The following is a 6,757-nucleotide window of genomic DNA, read 5'->3' as shown; positions in this document are numbered from 1 at the left end:
TTCAAATTTTCTATACTCATACTGAATTTTTTCTCTGCTAGCCCTATAGGTTGTTGAGGGAGGTGTGTTAAAATATCCCACTACAATTGTGGATTTGTCAATTTTGTCTTTTGGTTCTGTCAATTTTTAGTTTATATATTATGAAGCTGTGTTAATACATGCATACAAATTTATAATTATTATATCTTCCTAAGAGATTGACTCTTTATCATCATGAAATGTCTATTTTATCTCTAACGGTGCTTCTTGTCTTAAAGTCTACTTTGAACTAAGTATAGCCACACAACTTTCTTTGAATCAGTGTTTGCATGGTATATATTTTTCTATCCTTTTAATTTCAACCTTTCTACATAATTATTTTTAAATCCAGTTTGACAATATTTTCATTGGAGTATTTATCTTTTAATATTTAATGTAAATACCCACTTACATTAAATTTAGGTTTAAATCAATCAACTTGCTATCCATTTTCTATTTATCCCACCCTTTCTGTGTTCCTTTTTTCTTTCCTTTTTTGGCCTTCTTTTGAATTATTTTTATTATTCTATTTCTTCTCCTGTAGTAACTTGTTAGTTACATATTCTTTTACAATAGTTTTAGTGATTACTTAGGAAAATATAATATTGATGCTAGCCTTATTAAAGTTTAATGTAAAATTAATACTTTCACTACTTCCAAGACCATGCAAGGACATTAGAACATTTTAACTACATTTACCATTTCCCACTTTTGATTCTGTTGCTGTCATGATTTTTAATCCTCACAGGACATCATTGTTATTACTTTTTTCAGTCAGTATTATCTCAGATTTATCTTCATAGTTACCCTTTCCTTTGTTCTGCATTGGAATTTCCACGCTTCCTTTCAGGACTATTTTCTCTCTCTCTAAAGAATTTTCTTTAGTCTATCCTTTAGAAAAGCTCTGTTCGTAACAAAAACCATTGATGATGACTACTCTGTTTTTTCTTAGTGTGAAAATATCTTTATTTCATCTTCATTTTTGAAGAGTTTTCAATGAATATAGAATTCTAGAGTGACAGTTATTTCCTTTTAGCACTTTGAAGATGTCATTTTATTCTTCTATTTTCCGTTCTTTCTATTGAAAAGTTAGCTGTTGTTCTGGTCATTGCTCTTTGGAAGGGAATGCATCTTTTTTCTCTGGGATGTTTTAAGATTTTTCTCTTTGTCTGATTTTACAGCTATTTCATTATCAAAGTCTCAGTTGTGGTTTTCTTTGAATTTCTCATGCTTGGAGTTCATAGAGATTCTTGAATCTGTGGCTTAATGTCTTGCAACTGTTTTTGGAAAATTCTCAGACATTATCTATTCAAGTATAATTTCTGCATTATTTGCTCTCTCTGCTTCTTCTGGGGTTCCTTACATGTTAGAACTTTTCACTATGTCCCATATTAATTTTATGCTTTTTTTCCTGTACTTTCCATTCTTTTCCCTCAGTCTTTATTCTGGATCATTTCTTTTGATCTCTCTAATAGAGTTCACAATTCCCTCTTCAGCTGTGTCTGATCTGCTGTTAGACCTATTTATTTAGTTCATAAGTTCAGTTAATGTATTTTTCAGTTCCAGAATTTTTGTTTGATTCTTTTTTATGGTTTATAGTTCTCTGTTGAACTTCTATTTGTCATCTACATTCTTGAATATATTAACCATAATTATTTTCAAGTCTATGTCTTATAACTCCACTATATGGATCTCCTATAGAGATCTTTTAAAAATTACACTTTTCATTTTGAGATAATTATAGATTCACATTTAGTTGTAAGAAATGATACAGAGAGATCCTACGTGCCATTTATCCAGTAACCCCCAATGGTAACATCCTGCAAAGCTATAGTACAATATCACAACCCGGATACTGACATTGATACAATATTATTCAGATTTTACCAGTTTTACTTGTACTCATGTGTGTGTGTGTGCATGTGTGTGTGTGTTTACTTAGTTTCACGCAATTTTATCATATGTGTAGCTCTCTTGGCCTTAAAAAACATTTTTGTTCCTTCTTGATTTTCAGTCATTCAGTTTTGTCTCCAGATATGTCTGATAATTTCTTATTGAATGCCAAATCTTGTGTAACAAAACTATAATGTGAGAGTTTGGATGATGTTGTTATCTTCCTCAAGAGAGAATTTACTTTTGCTTATGGCAAGATGTTGGTGAAGGGGCAGACACCTTAATTCAATCAATGGATGAGAGGATTGGAAGCTGGGATTCAGCCTTTGGAGGGCTGAAATATTTCCAGTTTACCCTACTCCAAGAGTGTAACCCTTTGGGGTCCCACTGAAAGTCTGGGTCATTTACCTGGAGCCCCTTATCCTGAATTCCAAATTTTAGCTGGAATCTCTACTTCTATTTGTCATATAAGTTCTTGAACATATTAACCAGCTGCTCAACTATTCTGCTCTGCTCAACTTAGCCATTTGTTATAAATGGCAGGTACCTCAAGAGGAAAACTGTAGCCCCAAAGACAGGCTCGCTTCTCTGAGCTTCTCTTCTCTATGAGATCTTTGTTGCTCAATTCTCACCTATCTTAATATTTCTCTGATGCCTTCCATGGATGTTTTAATTTCTAGATTTTCTCAGTGGGAGAGTTGGTCTGCAACAGAAATCTCCTATAGCAGCCTTTGTTTCTCAAACAAGTGTTTTGACATCTCTGAGGGGCTAAGGGGAATCCGAGATCACAGATTACGTAGTGCACCATTTGAGTACTTGTTCTGGAGTGAGACTGGACTAAAGTCCCCATGTTGCCACTTCCTAGCTGTGTGACCTTGGCAAGTGACTTCACCTTTCAGTTTTCTCATAGTACTTCCTTCACAGGATTAAATAAACTAAGATATATCAAGGGCTCAGAGCAGTGGGTGCCCGGCAGAGAGTATGCACGCAGTATATATCAGTTATTAGTATTCAGCAGATGCATATTAAGCCCTACTCTGTGCCAGGATTTGGAGATACACAGTGGTGAAAAAGACAAACACGGTCCTTCTCTCATGGAGCTGATACTCCAAGTGACTTACAACGAAAAGTAGTTAAACAAGATCATTATCAAAGAGAGGTGCATGCTGTGGAGAGAGTTAAAGAGGATAACAGAGCAGGTGACCCAACAGGTTTGGGTCCAAGATGAGTAGGAAGGGCTTATTTCCCAGTTCTTTGGTCATGGAGAGGACATGGTGAATGGCAGAGAGTGACCAAGTAGGTACTTAAGGCTGGAGGGTCAGCCAAACTTCTGTGATTGTTGCGTGACAAGCTGACCCTTGAATGACAAGAAGAAACAAGTTTCCTGAGAACTAAGGGCAAGTGCATTCCAGGCTGAGGGAACAACACAGGCAAATTCCCTGACCCTGGCATGCTTGAGGAACAGACAGGCCTGTGTGTCTTGAATGTAATGGGAGAAAGAGAGAGAGTTATTGTACAAGATCTGAGAGGTGGGCAGGGCCAGATCACATAGGGCTATGCAAGTCAGGGCCAGGGTATAGATGTTAGTCTAAGTGTACTGGAAAGCTTTGGAGAGTTTTACAGAGGGGAATGACAATATTTTGATTAAAACATGATCATCCTGGATCTTGTATAGAGAATGGATTTTAAGAGAGGCCTGCGCAGTCATGCAGTTGAGAGATGATGGTGGCTTGGAACAGAGTGGTAGCAAAAGGAGTGGAGAGGAGTGAACAGGTTGCAGACACATGTTAGCAGTAGAGTCAGAAGGTGACGGATTGAACAGGATGGGCAAGAGAAAGCAAGAAGTCAGTGGATTTCTGATTTGAGCAACTAGGAGATGGTGAGCCTACTTATTGAGAAGTGGAAGACTGGGGTAGAAGTAGAGAGGGATCAAGAGTTTTGTTTGGGATATATTAATTTTGAGACTCCTATTAGGCAACCTGGATGTACAGATGTGGAGTTGATGGAAAGGTCTACAAAGGAGTCATTGTTTTGAAAGTCATCAGGTGATAGTTAAAGCCATGGGTCTTGGATGAGATTTCCTAGGGACAGTGTCCAAATGGAAAGAATAAAGAGATCCAGGACTATGTCCCGGGGTACTGCAGCATTTAGAGGCCATGGAGATGAGGGGAAACCAGAGGGAGCCTGAGAAGGAGCAGCTGGTGGCGTTAAGCAGTGGTTCTGAAAGTGTGGTCTGGGAACCAGCAGCCACAGCATCACCTCGTACCTGTTAGAAATGCAGAATGTCAGGCCCCACTGCAGACCTACTGCCTTGGAAACTCTAGGGGTGGGGCCTAGAAATCAGTGCTTTAATAGGATAAGTGTGCTGCAGGCCAAAGTTTGAGAGCCACTGAGGTAGAAGGAAAACGAGGAGAAGGTGTGTTTTGGAAGGCAAGAGAAGAAAACCTTTCAAGAAGGAAGGAGTGGCTAACTATGCATCAAATGCAGCTGAGAGCTCGACTCAGACGAGGACAGAGGCCTGGCCATGAGGATTCGTAGCATAGAGGTCACTGTTGGCCTTGACAAGAGTGACCTCAATGGAGTGGTGGGGGCGGCAGCTGAGAGGGAACTGGCCAAGGAGTGAATGAGAGAGAGAGAAAGTTGCAGCAAAGACCATAGACCCAGTGAGCAGTAAAGGGTTAACTCTGCGGGCTTAGGGTGCTCAAATCCTGCACATTCCAAAGAAAGGACTGGGCCTTGACCAACCCTGGTAGATAACCTCTCAGCCCCTGGAAGATCTTGCCTGATAAGAGTGTCTTTTTGTACCTTGGGCCATATCAGTGAGTTTATGCTAACAAAGTGATATATGGAAAACGCCTGTTTTTATTTGCCTGGGGCCCTGGATCACACTGTATCAGTTTGACCTCTGGGGGTGGGGGTTGGAGACTGAGCAGTTAAGGTCACTCATGTGGATGCTTCATGCCTGTGTGACTGACCCCCAGTACAAACCCTGGACACCGAGGCTCTGGTGAGCCTCCCTGGCTGGCAATTTCTGACCATGTGTCACATATCACTGCTGGGAGAATAAAGCATCGTCCATACAACTGCATGGGAGAGAACATCTGCAAGCTCGCTCCTGGTCTCTCCTGGACTCTGCCCTCTGCGCCTTTTTCCTTTGCTGCTTTTGATCTGTACCCTTTCTCTGTAATAAACCATAACCATGAGTATAACAGCTTGTCTTGAGTTCTCTGAGGCCTTCTAGCGAGTTGTCAAACCTGAGAGTGGTCTTGGGGACCCTGACACACTTGCTTTCTCAAGAAGTCTTGCAGTGAAAGGAGCATAGAAGCAGGTGACAGCTGGAGGAGGATATTGGCTTGGGATGGGGGCTTTTGTTTGAGGAGATACTGGGCATATTCGCATGCCTGTTGGAATGATAAAGCAGACAGGAAGGAGCTGGTCGTTCAGGAGAGATGTTCTTGAGAAGGCGAGGGGGATGGGGATCCAGTAGACAAGAGCCTCTGATAGGAGCAGGGACAGTTCACTCTGAGTGACAGGAGGGGAAGCTGGAGCATGTGGGGACAGTGCAGGTTTGTGGACAGATTTGGTGGTGAGGTGATGATGGTTTTGTTTGCTCAATGGACTATGGGGCAAGGTCACCCTTGGGTGTGCAGGGCTAGGGGTGGAAGGCTGTAGGCGGTTTGAGAAGAGAGAGGGTCTGATTTTTAGCCATTTTGGAGAGAAAGCCCTCACCAGGGAGAGTGTGCTGAGATTGTGGGGCGGGGAGAAACTACCCTCAGAGATCTCTCAATGAACTTAAAATAAGAATCAACACACATCAGAGCCCTGTGCTTTTGTGATCAGCATTCAGCTGCGCAGGTGCTGGCACAAAGCAGGTGGACAGCGGGATTTAACCAGGTTGGACATTGCCAGCTGAGTGGGACAGAGGGAGAGAGGGTGTTAGGTAATTCAGCGCGAGAGAAGATAAACAAGGTGTAGCTACCTGCAGCTTAATTTTGTTCAGTGGTAATTAAAAACATATGTATTTTAAAACAAATCTGGATTCATTCTGGAGTAGAATGAGAAAGCACAGAAATTTTTCAGATAACTCAGTAGACGTCAAATATGGTTTTCCTGTTTGAAGTGCTGCTTCCAGCTATATCCCTTGGTCTCCATGGGGTGAATTCACACATCTTGGAAGTTTGGGGAGTTTTGGAAAAGTCTGGGAAGGACTGTCCTGCTGGTGTGACTCCTGACCTCTGACTGGCCCTCTTGCATTTGAGGACAAGGTCCAAACCAGAACAGTGACAATATTGATGGATCAGGAGGGTAGAGGTTGTGCCCCTAGGATGGTGTGGACAGGGAGGGCTGAGGAATAGATCAAGACCTCCCAGGGACGGGGTGGGCACTGGAGGAATGGGTGCTGGAGAGGTGGGTGGGGGTAGCAGACCCTGACACTGGTCTGAGAGTCCGGTCTAGAGGGCAAACGTGTCAGGGGAGTCCCGGTAGACCGTGGGGAGGGGACGAGTTGAAACACAACAGGATCCCTCCCTCTCCCCTACCCTATCTCCCTAGGACCCCAAGGAGGCAACACTCTGGGAGTCCAGGCAAGTGACTCAGGCAGACTGGGTCTCAAGGAACAAGTCAAGGACCTGGTTCCCAGAACTGGGGCACCAGGTGGGGATGGGGAGTTAGGAATGAGGCCAAAGCCCAGTTATCAGAACTGGGACACTTTCCAAGTGGGACTTGTGTTCTTTACATCCTTCCTGCATAAATCCTGGGAAACGAGGTATGTCTACACCTGGGACCTGGCACAACCTGTCATGTTGGGGGGCACAGGTGGGGTTGGGTGAGGCTTTGGAGCACCAAG

Source organism: Ceratotherium simum, chromosome 25 (assembly GCF_057802395.1).
Source record: "Ceratotherium simum simum isolate JZ-2026a chromosome 25, ASM5780239v1, whole genome shotgun sequence".
Lineage (NCBI taxonomy): Eukaryota > Metazoa > Chordata > Mammalia > Perissodactyla > Rhinocerotidae > Ceratotherium > Ceratotherium simum.
Note: the sequence above shows the minus strand (reverse complement) of the source record.